General features: G+C 33.8%; 1 protein-coding gene across 1 annotated transcript in view; it reads left to right on the top strand.

Moving 5' to 3' along the window:
- The window catches only part of CSMD1 (CUB and Sushi multiple domains 1), a 1,262,314-nt gene that overhangs the window by 291,012 nt on the left and 956,756 nt on the right, over nt 1-14,546 (top strand). The gene's annotated exons all lie outside the window — the stretch shown is intronic.

Below are 14,546 nucleotides of genomic sequence, written 5' to 3'. Positions count from 1 at the left end.
TCCAGATTTTAAAGAAATGTCTGTCTCTTTAAATGGAGTCTGACAACATGATTCAGTATTTTCCATAATTATAAAAACCTGTCATGCTAAAATATTTCATTTCCAGGTTCAGGTGTCTAATTTTAGGTGATTAAAAATTTTAGTAGTTAAGGGGATTTATATTCAACCTGTAAATACATTCTTGAAAATTCTTTCTGAAATCTGAGGAATTAGTCAAGAGGTGCATGAACTGCTGCGTGAAGTGTCTGATACTACAGAAATATTTTATAAACACTAAATAATAAAGATATCAAATATAATCCTTTATTGCAAGATCATTCTTCTGTATGTAGGTAAGATGTTTTCATTTAACATTTTGACTCCCTTAAAATCTTCTGAAGCTAATTTAAATTCACTGAAAATATTTGAGACTCTTACTTTGGAGAAATAGAATATGTTTGCAAATAGTTTGCTCCTTTTTCATTGTAAGTTAATGATATGAGTTGCTGAAAGCTGTCTTCATATAACCAATTTAGTTTGTGAAGCAAATGATTATTAAAGGCTGTTGAACATTTCTGGTTTTTGTTAACAACCTCTCAGAAGGTGATGACACATGAATTTGATAGCCAGAAAGTTGGGAAAGCCATCTGTTTATAATTTTTAATGCAATTTTGCAATGACTGCCAGGTGAGTTTCTAGGAAGTATATAAAAAAAAAAATCAAGTAAATAAAATTACCACTGAAGAAGTGAGCTATAAAATAATTATTACTGAATCATAAGTTATATGAAAGAATTGTGAAGGTCAGTTTGCTCTAAAATATTCTCCAAGGATATTGCTTCCTAAGAATGTGTTGGAAACATTTAATAATCATTGAAATTATACATGCTTGGTGAGACAGTTCTGGTGAGACCTAAAATGGCAAATGCAAATACACAGAAATGCCTCAAATCTGCTTTCAGACATAAAAAAGATGGGAAAAAAAGAAAACAGAAACAAAAAAAATCCGTCCTCCTCAAACCCCAGACAGCTGATAATTCCTTCCTGCCTGAAACAGAATAGGAATTCAGACGTTCTGCATGGAGACAAGTAAAGAAGTTCAGTAATAAGCTACGTCTCTGAAAATAAAGTCCTGTTAGATGATAGCTGTTAGCTAACACACCTAAATGCTGGGTGAGATGACTATCGAGTGTATAGACAAGTAAGAATAAGGTTGAAGACACCCTGTTCATTTACTGAGAGGTGCCTTCTGTCAGTCTGCTTGGAAAGCAAGCCAGGGGGATGCTGACAATAAGGGTAAACCCTAGGCCTGCCCATAAGATGCACCGTTGAGTGGTGGTTCTGTGGGTTTAGGAAGAAAGTGCAGACTTGTATGCTGAAGCAGAACACATGCCACTTAGCTGCAGTAACTAGATCACACCTCATTTCTAGGGTTTAATAAATGCTAAATATGTCTGCTACCTACAGGTTTGAAGAATAAAGGGAGACTGTATTTTAAAGGCCCCTGGAGTAAGATTCTGTCTAAGTTACGAGAATTAAGGTAATTAGGCAGTAGTTTTAGGAGAACTGCTTCATTAAGGGAAGGTTGAGTTTTGCTTCCTAAGTATTATTCAGAGCTCATTTATCTCTTTGAGCTGTAGAAGAAAAAGTGGGATGTCCAAGCAGTCCCACTCCCCTCTCCCCCATCCCCACATACATTCCTGCTCTTCACTATCGCCCAGAGTAAGGGTACAGGAGTTCTGTATTCACCCCATTTAATGGATGGAGGCACTTCAGAAGAACATCCTCAGCATGGTAACTGTAGATTATTCCTGATGAGGAGGTGGTTTACCTTTTCTGCTGAAGCTGTACCGCAGATTAGTGAAGAAATTAAGTTTAACTGGATCAAAGATTGCATAGGTAAATAACGTTTTCTGGAGGTTAAACGCCTTACCTCATATTATTACAGTCCGTATTCTGGTCGGCACTCGAAGCTCTTTTAAGTATTTACATATAATAGTCATAGGATAAAATTAATCTACTCATTCTGAAGAAAAGTGAGGGGGAAGGGCAAGCATAGGAGAAATCAAAAAAACCTGACGAATACTTCCAGCCTCTGCCAATTAAGAAGGAAACAATTCCACTAATGGTGCCTTATATACAGTATAAGAGATTTTTTGTGGGTTTGAAAGTACAAAGTAATTGACGGCTACAATTATATTTAGCCATATGATTCAAATGAATAAAACCCCATGACTGCAGTACAAGGTGTCTTGCAAAGAGTGTAGCTGTTAAAAACAAATTGGCCTGCCAGTGAGAGTTATTGAATTTAGGACCTTTCTTACAAAGATGGAATAGCTAATGAGAAAATGAGTGTTCTGGATCCAAGGTGATGTGCCCACACCATTTAAACACTGTGGTCCTGGCTGTAAATGTTTTGTCCTGTAAAAGGTGCATGTTTTGTCTTTTGTCCAGGACTTTGCTATGAAAGTACAGATAATATAAACCTGTATGAAGGCAATCTCCCCCAGAATCTTGAGGCCCTGAATTTACACATACATGTTGCTATCTAAAAATGTGTTTTAACATATTATTAACCTATTTAGGCAGGAAAATAAGATACATCTGTTTATTTTAGTAACCGTCTAACTGTCAGCACTGACAATAAAATAGTTTGTAGATTGTGGGAGCAGCATTATGTTCTCAATAATACAATAATAGTACATCAAGCTCTGCTATGTACAGGCTTGTTTTCCTTACAGTTTATTTAGAAGATTACAGAGTTCTATTCTGTATACAATATCTCTTATGTACTATGTATTTATTACGCTGGAAACAATACGTGCAGTCAGAAGTTCAGTGAATTTTTTTTCTTAATATTTATTTGCATTATTACAAAAAATGTTTGGTTTGGATTATTTTGTAGCAGTGGACTCATACCTAGGGGGAAAAAAAAAATTGACTAGTCTTCAAAATCTACCTTAATCTATTTATTTCCTCTCTTTCATATTTTTCCACTGATATCTGAAGTGGAAGAAGATAGAAGATATTTCTTCTATTACAAGCCTTGATGGCTATGAACTCTTGTTTCACATTGATGTATTATGCATTTAGAGTTTACTTAGCAAAATATTTTGTGAGTAGTTTTTGTTATTTATTAAAAACATTTTTTTCTTCTCATAACTCTTGTTTTGATCACTTGTCAAAATCAATACTAACAGAATTAAAAGCTCCTCTGGGTTTCTTGCTGTGATTTTGGCTGGAATTTAGCTTTGGTTATTTTTATTTTTTGAAGTTTATTTTTTATCTTACTGTGAGAATATGAGACAGCTACCCAGTATTTGCTAATCCTCTAATTTGGCTTAAAAATCAAACCACTTTTGGCTGTAACTTTCTGAGGTTAAATGGCTATCTTGATGAGCAGAAACAGTGACTCATTAATTCAAATACACAGGGAAGCCAATGAAGAATCTCTCTATGCTTGCTTGTGGCACTGAATGATGGGAAATATGTTTAAGTGTAACTATTGGGATTTTACAGGTACCATTTTAGAAAGAGTGGATACCTGTCCTTAAAACTGTGACTGATCTTAAAGCTTTTAGATAGACTGGATAAAAGTAAACTCTCCTCCAAGAAGTTAGAATTAATTCTAACTACACACACATAAAGGCCTGTATTCAATGATCAAAAATAAATCGAGATAGCCACCATGTGAGATACCAGCCAGAATTCACAATTGGAAAAATTAATCTGGTATCTTTCATAGAAACTATAGGGAAGAAGAATATAAATCCCAAAAAGATTTCTTCTGTTTTAAAAAGCAACCACCACATAATAAATCTGCAAAAAGCCCCAAAATTCTTCTCTCCTTCAAGTTAAAGTGAAAAAAAGCAATACAATAATAAAGAAAAACCAATATTTATCTGTCAGAGTGGTACCTGATAATTAGTCATTCCAACATCTCCTGATGGTTAACTTTTACTGACACTAACATGACGATCACTTGCAAAGTAATGTATTTTGTGAAGGTCTAATTGAGAACGTATTCTAACATTGCTGAAGATGAGAATTAAGTCTGTCCTTATTAAAATTAGAATGCAATAGCATTTTTGAGAGCTTGGTAGCCTATTTCTGTTTTACATTAGCCAGTCTGTAGGGACGTAAAGAAAATGTATACTTATTCTAATATCTCCTCTTCAACTGTCATGTTTACTATTAATATAGTTATATGCATATTAATGTGTTTGACAAATACATTGAGCTGTATTTGCATGTTAGACATCAATATTTGTCAGAACTCTAGTCTTCTGTACTGTTTCAATGTTTAGAGCATGGCTGTGCATTAAAAAGTGTATATATCTTGTTTCATAATTGTTTGTGTATCTAAAGGATACTGTAACAAGTAAAATATGACATTATTTTAAATATTGTGCAATGTCAGCCCCGGCTATCGGAGGCAAATTTAATTATTCCCATGAACAGTAGTTACTAAAGGTCTTGTAAGTTAAATTTAGTCAGTGAATTATGTCTGGACAACCACATTAACTTCAAATTATGCTGTTGGTGACACTTGAAAAGTACTTTGACTTCAGAGCATTTTGTCATATAAGTGACTATAATTTAGGAAGCTCTTCTGTTGGTAGTGCATTAGACAATAAAATTTAGAAATCTCTTTCATCTTTCAACACAAAAACATGAGAACTATGATATTTTGCTTGGTAACGTAAGAAGAAACGGGCAAAAGAATTGATATTCAAATATAACACATTTTCATAATTAATATACAGAATAGAATTAGTTTTAGCTTCCCAGATTTTATGAAATGTACTTAGTAACAGATGCTGTCCATGAGAAGAGAAACTCCTAGTTCAATGAGGGTTTTATGCTCTGTTTATTTGAAATACTGTAGAATGTTACAAATTAAATTTGGTTGTTAATCTTAGTGGTTATACTACAGAATATCTGTGACACAATTTCAAATGCTTTGTACTCTGCATATATATATATATACACATAAATATATATGTGTATATATGCACATATTTAAATTTCTTATTTAACTCTATCTATATTTATACTTATGCACCAATTTACAGTTGAATTTAGGAATTCCCTTTTCCAAAGCATTTCAGCTGAAACAGATTTCTGTGTCCTTTATGACGATGGTGAAAGTAATGCTAAATTCAAGGAAATTGTACCTACAAAAAAATCCCAGAACATTTTACCTTTGTAAGAGACTTACCTTAGTGGAAGTAATTTTCTTTCTCCCTCTCTCATTTTGTGGTGTGACATTCTTTGTTTTCAAAGAAACATTCATTTTCTGAAGACTTTTTAAGATGAGCTTAAAACTGATTGCTATTTTGACTCTTTGACAAGGGGAATTTTCATCAACTGTCGTTTTGTCCGATCCAAAATCTAGCTTCTGTGAAAACTTTGCTTTTTTTTTGTTACCATAAAGAATTATGTTACCAATTTTATGGTCTTTAGATCACCTATCTTCTCTTGTACTTTCAACAGCAATCACATAGACATTACTAAACTACCCTTGCAGACACACCAAATATCTGCTTACTGCTAGCAAAATGAAGAATTATTTGCCCTCATGGATAGTCTCAGTGTCACACTTCCTCTTCAGCCCACAACTCTCATTAGGAAAAGATGATAAAACTAGCTGAAAATTAATTTTTTCAAAGAGAAATTATTAATTTCTGACATGGGAGTAAAGGCAGCCTGTGGCACTGTGTGCAGACATGTGTCTGTATGGCATGGCACTGAGTCTGCTGTCTAACAATAAATTGAACAAAACCCGTAGATTACTCCTGTGCAGCACACGCACACTCAGTGTCATCGCTCCAGCACATAAAATGCTGCAGGACTCCTTTCAAGTTAAGATCCTGAGAACTGAGTCCAGTAGGCTTTTGTCTGAAGCTGTGCTGACAACCCAGTGAGGAGAAGCCCTCTGGCAAAATAAAAGTACCTAAGGTTAAGACAGGTTGAAAATGGCTATTGCAAAAACACGGATTTAGCTTCTATAATGAAATTATTTTGATCTGAAAAAACCCCACAGGTTATTAATTGAATTAGCACTATAAATACCTTGATGCTGAAAGTTTTATGATAACTATGAAAGATGTATTTAAAACAAAGGCACTCTGATAGCCTCTGTTTTCTTTAAGTAGTATTAGATAAAATACTTTTGTTATATTGTGTGCTATTCCTATTGACTATAGATATCTATATTAATTTTAGAATAGAATACTTCCAGTTGGAAGGGACCTACAATGATCATCTATTCCAATTTATGGCATTCATTGGCCTTAAAGTCTTTTTATTTGTTTGTTTCTCTTTCCTTTATTAATTTGGATTCATCTTATAGTTAATTTGATTATTTTCCTGAAGAAGTGTTGAAAATTAAATTTTATAGTAAGAATTCAAGAATGATTCTCCAATAAGCACTAAAAATATTTTAAAACTGAAAATCATGATTAGTGTGCTCTATACAAAATGGAAGAATATTCAGTGTTTTCTTTAAGGACCCAGTTACATTTTTTACCAACATAATGCCATTTACTGCAATGTAATATCAGACTGGTAATTTCTATGAACTTCAGAAAAAATAGTGGTATATAACCCATCTGAATTTTTTAAGGATCACATAAATAGCGACACAGCATGTAATTTTCAATTGCTTTTCTTTCCTCTTCCCATCTGACTCAGTTATTCTTGGGCCAAGTGCTGATTAACATGATTTCCAAAAGTACAATGTACAAAATTATAGCACTTTTCTAAAACAGTGATCAATGTGCTGAAGGATACAAGCTGGCAGAAAGCAGTAATAGTGGGGATGAGAAAACATTTTGAAAATGGAACATGATTTGGATTTGCTGTCATTGACTACAGACAGTTACCTAAACAATGTACAATTCTGCTGTAGGGGTTGAGGCATCTGTCAAACCCAGAAATTTAAAAACAGACATTCAAAAGAACTGAAAATAATGGAGAAGAGAAAAGAAAAGGAGAAGACAAGCCTTCTTCTCTAATGCTTTGCTCCACATAGGCAGGGCAAACTGCTTCAGTTGTTTGTGTTGTTTTCAAAAAAAATTGAAAACAATATAAAAAGAATAATTAGTTTTAAAAGAGATTGGATATATCTGACTCCAACTGGTACATCAGTAACATAATGTTTATCAACTGGGTTTATCCTTGGTAAGTACAAGAGCTTGTAAAGACAAGTTTTACAATCAGTCTTTGAATTTCATAATTTCCTGCATTCTTAAGTCCTCCCAGATTTTAGGTGGCACTAGATGGACTTTGGAACTGTAGGGAAGCTGCTGATGTAATGTGGTTCTATTTGTAAGGTCAAAGACTCCACAGATTTTGGGAGAGAGAACAAAGGGAAGAAGGGGGTAAAAGAGAGGCGAACAGAAGGAAAGGGGCAAAAGAAAGGGAGGAATGAATATAGGAAGGAAGATCTGAGTAGAACTCACTCACAGAACAGGCTACTATCTCAGATAATATTTATAGGTTTTGTTCCAAAATCATAAACAATGCAAACAAAGAAATAGGACAAATAAATCAAGGTCATTTGAAGCAGGATGTCAACTTGACAAACTGCGTTTTAAAACAAAATGCAGACAACTTTAATTGTAATAAAATGAAATGAAAACCACTCCGCTGAAACACACAAGAGCCAGAATGCAGAAGGCAGTCAGATCACAGTATGTGCTGTTTAAAACACTACCAGCTTTCGAGGTGAATAGTATCAATGGGAAAAACTAAAATACAAGGAGAAGAATATCCTGTTGCAGTTCAGCTTGTCATACTTTTGAAATGAATGGAAAATTAAAGAACTTCATAATGTAATTCTGGTGGCAGAATTTATCATGAGTTAGGTAGAGTTATCCCAGTATTTACAGTGATAACAGTATACCTCACAGTAGTCGGAGCTTAAAGTGTCTATTTTGGTGGCGCATATGTAAGAATCTAGTACATGCATCTTTATTTTGCCATTTTAACGTTCATAAGAACCAAGAATTCTTTGTAAAATATTTAGGGTAGAAGCGTTCTGATTGTGCTTGGTTTTTAAGTTGTAAAATGATTTGATGTTCCTAGTCAAACTAATTTCATTTGTGGAACATAAGAGTTTCTTATCCATCCAACTCTCTACCCTCATGCCGGCATCTCCTAGGGTTCCCTCCTTCAGGACCAGATCACTACTTGATCTCTGCCACCTCTGCTGAATAGCTAGCATGTCTCCTAGTGTAAACTTCAGTCAGGAGGACTTTCTGTTTCAAATCATAAAAGCTGTAGATTTGTTATCAACTCCTCTTCCTTACAACAAAGCCAGCTGAAAATTAATCCCCTGTGCTACCAATGCCATTTCTCTATGATGTCTGCTACAGTGATTGGCATGTGTTTTTTCACTGGTTTCAGAGGAAACATTTCTGAAAAGAAAAATTTGAGATGTTCACATGTGGCATCCATGTGCCACAGATTTTCACAAAACATAAGAAATACTGTGTAGCTTGTAGTTTTGATTTACTCGTTCAGATGCTTAAGACGTAACAAATGGTGGCTGTATCACTTTTCTGTCTATAAATTATGCCTCAGCTATCCTAAATCAGAGAATAATCAGCCAGGGAATGAAGGAATACCAAAACCATCTTTCCTTGCCTTGCAGAGTAGTTCTTATCATTTCATCTTTCATTAAAAATCTGAGAAAATTAAATGAATTTTTTGCACTGTATGTCACATATGAAAAATCAACAGGTTGTTGCATGAGTATATTGCAGGTAACTAACTAGCAGTAAATTCTAAACACTAAATATCTGAAGTAATTAAAAAAGAGAAAAAAGATAAATATCGTCACATTAGGAGCTTGCCTCAAAAGTATCGCTTATGCTGCATTTATAAAACAACATAGAATATTACTTTTGTAAACCAGATTTCTCCAGAATTTAAATATCATGATTATCCATGAAAGAATACTGTAGTTAAGTGCTTTAGAAAAAAATACCCATATTATTTTCTTTTTATCCAAAAATGTATTTGTAAAACAAAACCTTAATTGTACCATTCAAACAATTGAGTCAAAGGAATAAACAAGCTGAATAGTGAACTAACTCATTTGTATATGGTATCCTACTTTATATACTCCATTGAATACTGGGATCTATTTTTTAGAAATTTAAGATTGTAGTGCAAAATGAAGAAAAATTTGATTTATACTACTCTTAGAGGAAAATTAGAAATTCTGGAAAAAGTGTTTTGAAGTTAAAAAGTTTGTTAGACTAGGTAGCATGGAATAAACAGACCAGAGCAAACAAAATTCATTCTACAATTCCCCTAAAAACTTTGAAAAAAAAAAAGTTCCTGGAATAGTTTAGCTACAATAGTATGGAACCTCTTGTGGTTTTGTTAAATGTGTAGATAGTAGTAAATTATCCATATATTCTATGCAATAATGTCGTGATGCATTCTTGATGTGAACTTCAGTTTCTGAAATTTAAACTGAAAGTATCTTACTTGGTTCTTATGCTTTTATGCTATCTGGATGTTATTTTACAATTCAAATATTCAGAATGATTGATTAAACATAAAGTATCTTAACCCTTTACTACATTTTTACAGTTTGAAAAAAAAATTTGTAACATTTCTATGTTAAAAAAATCACATACTTCTGTGAAGAGGCAAGGATTTAGAATAACATACATAAATACATACTAGAATATGAATATGCCCTGTTGATGGGTTGGTTGGTTTGTTTTGATATAATCCATTTAGAATTTGACACTGAAACAGCTACCATTTTCTGCTTGTAGTATCAAACAAAATCTCCAAGTCCATTGTAATAAAAAAAAGAAAATCACAATTAAATATTCAAAATGCATTCTTCCTTCAGATTGCAATTCATTTTTCCTCTCTAAGGCATCTGTTTTAAGGTGGGGTAAATTGTTGCCAGGAAAGCACCTTTCTTTTGATGCTGAATATGGATGGATCTGACATTCATCTTTAATCAGATACTTTGTTCAGATGGTAAAATGCCACAGTTGTAATTTTTAGTGTTTTTTGTAAAAGTAAATTGGTGTTTTCCTGGAGTTGAAAGGGTATGTATCATGGATAAGCACTGTTTTGGGGGTGAGATCATAGTACACTCCACTATATTGTCTAAGGATTGGATGTTCACGTCTCCACTGTAAGAAGAATACTCCTGAGCTTCTAGTATCTCATATTTTCTGTTTTACTTTATTCTCTGTATTTTTTTGTTTTACTTTGGAATGACTAAATATTGGAGTGTCATGGGCAAACATAAATTATGTTGCTTCTGAGTGGAGAAAAATAATGATGAAGCAGCTAATGGAAATGTCCCCGCCATGAAGAGGTTACAGTTTAAACTCAGATGTGACACAAAAAGAGGAGAAAATAAACAAAAAAAGATAGAAATGTGACTGTAATTTTTATAAAGGATTATGCAATTAGCTGTCAGACACGCATGCATTTTTGATTGCAGAGTGCATTAGACTGTTCCTTTAATGGAAGATTTTAGGAGAAAGGTTTTAGAAGTAATTTGAAAGATGTGAGAATAAGGTCTGTAAATAGGGATTCAGAAGACATTCCATGAATGTGAGGCAGCTGGAAAGAGAGCATGAAGATAAAATGGTAGAAGGAAATTAAATCACTGCTGAACTCATGTCCTTAGCACATAGAAGAAGACAAGGTCAAAGTTATAGGTTAAGACTGAGTAATTTGGGTCACTGAGTGCCAAGAACAAGGAATTTGAACTTGTCTTAACAGAAGGATATAGTTACAGATGATGTAATTGTAGCATCACACAAACTGTGGAATTGGCCATATTTTGTGCCATAAATTACATTAGTATGTTCTGAATCTGCTGACTGAGGTCAAAGATGAAGGGAAACTATATGGCTCAATTTTAATAACTGGGTGTTCGTCTATGTAAAAAAATGAATATGAGATAAAAATGTTGATGTTGATTGACATTTAGAAAATGTTGGCATCTTTAGATATTTTATTGCCTATTTTCTTCTCTTTGTGAGCTCATTATGCCAGTGGATATCATCATTATTTCCTGCCTGGTATGCAAAATGAATAGATAAAAAATAAAAATGAACTAGCCATTTTTCTGTTTGTCTCCTTTTTTGCATTTTCAGTTGAACCCATTTTCTCAACACCGTTTTCTCTGCTCCACTGAAAAAAATACAATTTGCTAATAAATGAAAGATTATTATGACCTATTGAGACTTGCTGGTATGGTTTCTGACTTCTTCAGTGTAGTGGTTCTTAAGATCAAGATTTCCACCTTATAGTTCAATGTTTTACCATGCAGTTGAGAGAATATAATAAGTAAACTGTTTCATAAGAGTGTATAAGACTTATTGGTTTTCTTCATTTGCATCTCAAGCTTAGCCTAGGGAGAGCAAGTGCAAAATCAGATTTCTTTGCTACTTAGTACTATTTACCAATACACATCAGTGTATTTTCTTCAAGCATAATTTATCTAATATAGTTTAAATGTTTCTGGCTACTTTTAGAGCATTCCTAAGACACTCTGAAACAGTCATCTGTTTTACAGATCTGAAAGTCTGAATGCATTTTACCACTGATATGCAGTGCCTTGGCAGCATATTGAATGCTGCTATTTTTATGTCTGTGGGAGTGAGAAATGAAAATGCCAGTTTTATGACAACATGATGCATTGATTCTACTCACATGAATATCATTAATGTCATACTCTGCCTTCTTGTCTTGTGCCAAGTTATGTTTTCAGCAAAAACATAATAGTGTAATCCGGAATATTTTTTATTTGAATCTTGCATAATTTCAGTCTTTTTTTTTTTTTTTTTTTTCCTGAAACCCTAATAAAATTTGCAATGAGTGCTAAAGAATGAAGACTACTATTCAAGGGTATGTATGAGTGTAATCAAAATTGTTTTCTGTGCAGTATTAATGTTGAAACCATATGCACACAAAACAAATTAGAATTTTCTTGACTGTTTATGTTGTAAGGATATGTAGATTTGTCAGTCCCAGAAAGCTGCCTACCAATAGTTTTTAGGAAACTATGCAGGACCATGTTGAACTTTATAGTAGAATCTAGCTAGAAATGTAACAGTATTCAGCCAACAAGATCTAGTCACCTGGTAACTGGTGTACACAGAACAGGTTCTTGATCCTCTGTGCTGCAGAAGAATGATTTAATCTTGGGGTTACTTCCTCATATAAAATGGCAGCACTACGTTGAATTACAGTGTCATCCATTATCCAACATTACATACAGAAGAAGAAGCAATAGAATTTGCAACCCCTTTTGGATCTCAAAACTCCATAGGAGGCAAAGAAAATCAAGAGACTCAAGGGATATTGCAGCAAGGGTTTTAAAATTTACGATTGACTCATCTGAGAATAAATATCCTAGATAAACCAGTGCTAAATATAATATTTTTTTATTTAAATCAGAAAAGATCAAAGTGATATTTTTTGACATTGTGGACTGACGTTTTCGACTTTTCAATTAAGGTTGCTATTTTCACTTTTTCATCCTTTCTCTTCAGAATAGGAAGAATACATTGATAAAATCTCTTATGGGATACAGTTACCCCTTTTCAGTAAGCTGTGGTTGAATATTTCCAATCATCATCATCAATACAACCATTGATTCAGAGTAGATATGTTTATGATTTGTGGCATTTTTAGTATTCTGTTATTTGAGAAATAAAGTTTTACATAAGAAGCTTCAGAATATCTTCATAGAATGTCTTCTGAGTTCCTAATTTTAGCAGTCTCTCATCTTCTAGGGCCTCATCAGCATTTTAAAATGTCTAATTTTCTTCAAGCATAACAGAAATAACTAAAGCTGTGTCTAGTTGCATTTTGGTCCAGAATGTTCAATATGCACAAGAGCAATTGACCAAATATTTCCAGATCATCTGAATGCTTAGGGAAATTGCAGGCTAGTCTATCCTACAGCGATTTTCATTGACTAATTCTCATTAATTTTTTGATCTTCTGAATGTTCATCTAATAGTTTGGTGATGAAGTTATTCTGGCATTTCCTAGGGTTTTGCAAGAGGTAATGAAGAAAGGAGGCAGAATTTAGTTCAAAAGTGGAAAAGTTTTAAGGGATTTCAATATACAGTATATCCATCCATTTCCGAGGACAGATCCTTGGTGCAGCCAAGGCTGTTGAAACAAATGCCTCTTCTATGCTGTTTTGTAGTGTTTTTTAAAATTTATTTCTGAGTTGTGAGTTAAGTATATTTATATCCAAGTAATTTAGCCATCTATACATACCTTTAAAATATATAGTTAAGTTACGCAGTGGCTTTTCTCTCACACTGATTTTTCAACACATAATATTTCATCTGGTCTTCTTACACATGGATGAAGAAAGCAACAAACAAAAGTAACTATCATTACTAAATCCAAATGAAATACCAAGAGTGGAAAACTTCACAATATCTCAATGATGATATGAAACTGCGTTTTGAAAAAGGGAGAGTGGGTTTTTTTTCAGAAAACATTCAGAGCCTGAGGTGTAGCTGTTCAGTTATTTCTTAGAAATTAGTCTTCTTAGAAGGGTTGGTACCTTTGAATAGGGCATTACAAGAAGCAGTATGTGGATGTGTGTACAGAAACATCATTAAGGACATCCTATTTTTAATAATTGTTCTATAAGACTGCTAGTTAGTTTATGTGTAATTTGATATTTCTTGGAATTAATGTTTAACAATCCAATGTACCACGTTGTACTTAATTTGAATGGATAGCTTTTGTGTTTTAACTCTTCATTCTCTTTTCAAAAGTGGTAATTCTGAAATTTTCCTTCTAATTGAAGTTATTAAAATAAGCAGAGATTGTCACAGTCTCAGGATAATTTACCTGTGTTCATATCATCCTGTGCTTTGTTAGTGTCTTCCCTGATGTTTCTCAGTGTAGCTGCAGGTTGCAGTCTTCTCCTTTGTGCCATAGTGCAGTGGTGAAAGCAAGTGTACTCTAGGTATTGAGGTTTTCTACTGTGGAAGCATTGTAATAGCATATGAAGAGGACCAGAGCACTCTGATACATCAAAGAGCCGCATCACACTGAAGAACGTCCCCTGTGCTGTAACTTGCATGTTTTTAGATGTTATAGTATACAATATTACTGCAGTATATCGGAGGGTTTAATGCAATCTTGGAAGACAAAGCATATTCTAAGAGGTGAAACTTTCTAGTCTAATTTCCATTTCAGCTTCAAATTTATAAACCCTTCCTTATTAGCAACACAAACCTTCTGTTTCCTATTTGCTATGGGTTCGCTTATGTTCTAAGGTCAGTCGCATGAAGAGAGATCCAGACAAAGATATAGGACCCTGCATTTAGGCAATGCAGTACCTAATTTTTCCAGCACACAGGCTGAGACCAGAATTTCGAGGCAGACATGAGGCCATCCTGTATGGTGGATGAGAGGACTTAGGGAAAAAAGTGCTGAAACCTTGTCACAGGAAAAGAAAAAAAAAAAAATAGAAGATTCATAAGGCGGTATAACTATGTAACCTGGGTTTGGATACTTCAGACTTGGACGCAGAAA

This window comes from Athene noctua, chromosome 1, assembly GCF_965140245.1.
Source record: "Athene noctua chromosome 1, bAthNoc1.hap1.1, whole genome shotgun sequence".
Classification (NCBI taxonomy): Eukaryota; Metazoa; Chordata; class Aves; order Strigiformes; family Strigidae; genus Athene; species Athene noctua.
The sequence above is the reverse complement of the archived record's forward strand: the minus strand, read 5'-3'. Positions and strand labels throughout refer to the sequence as shown.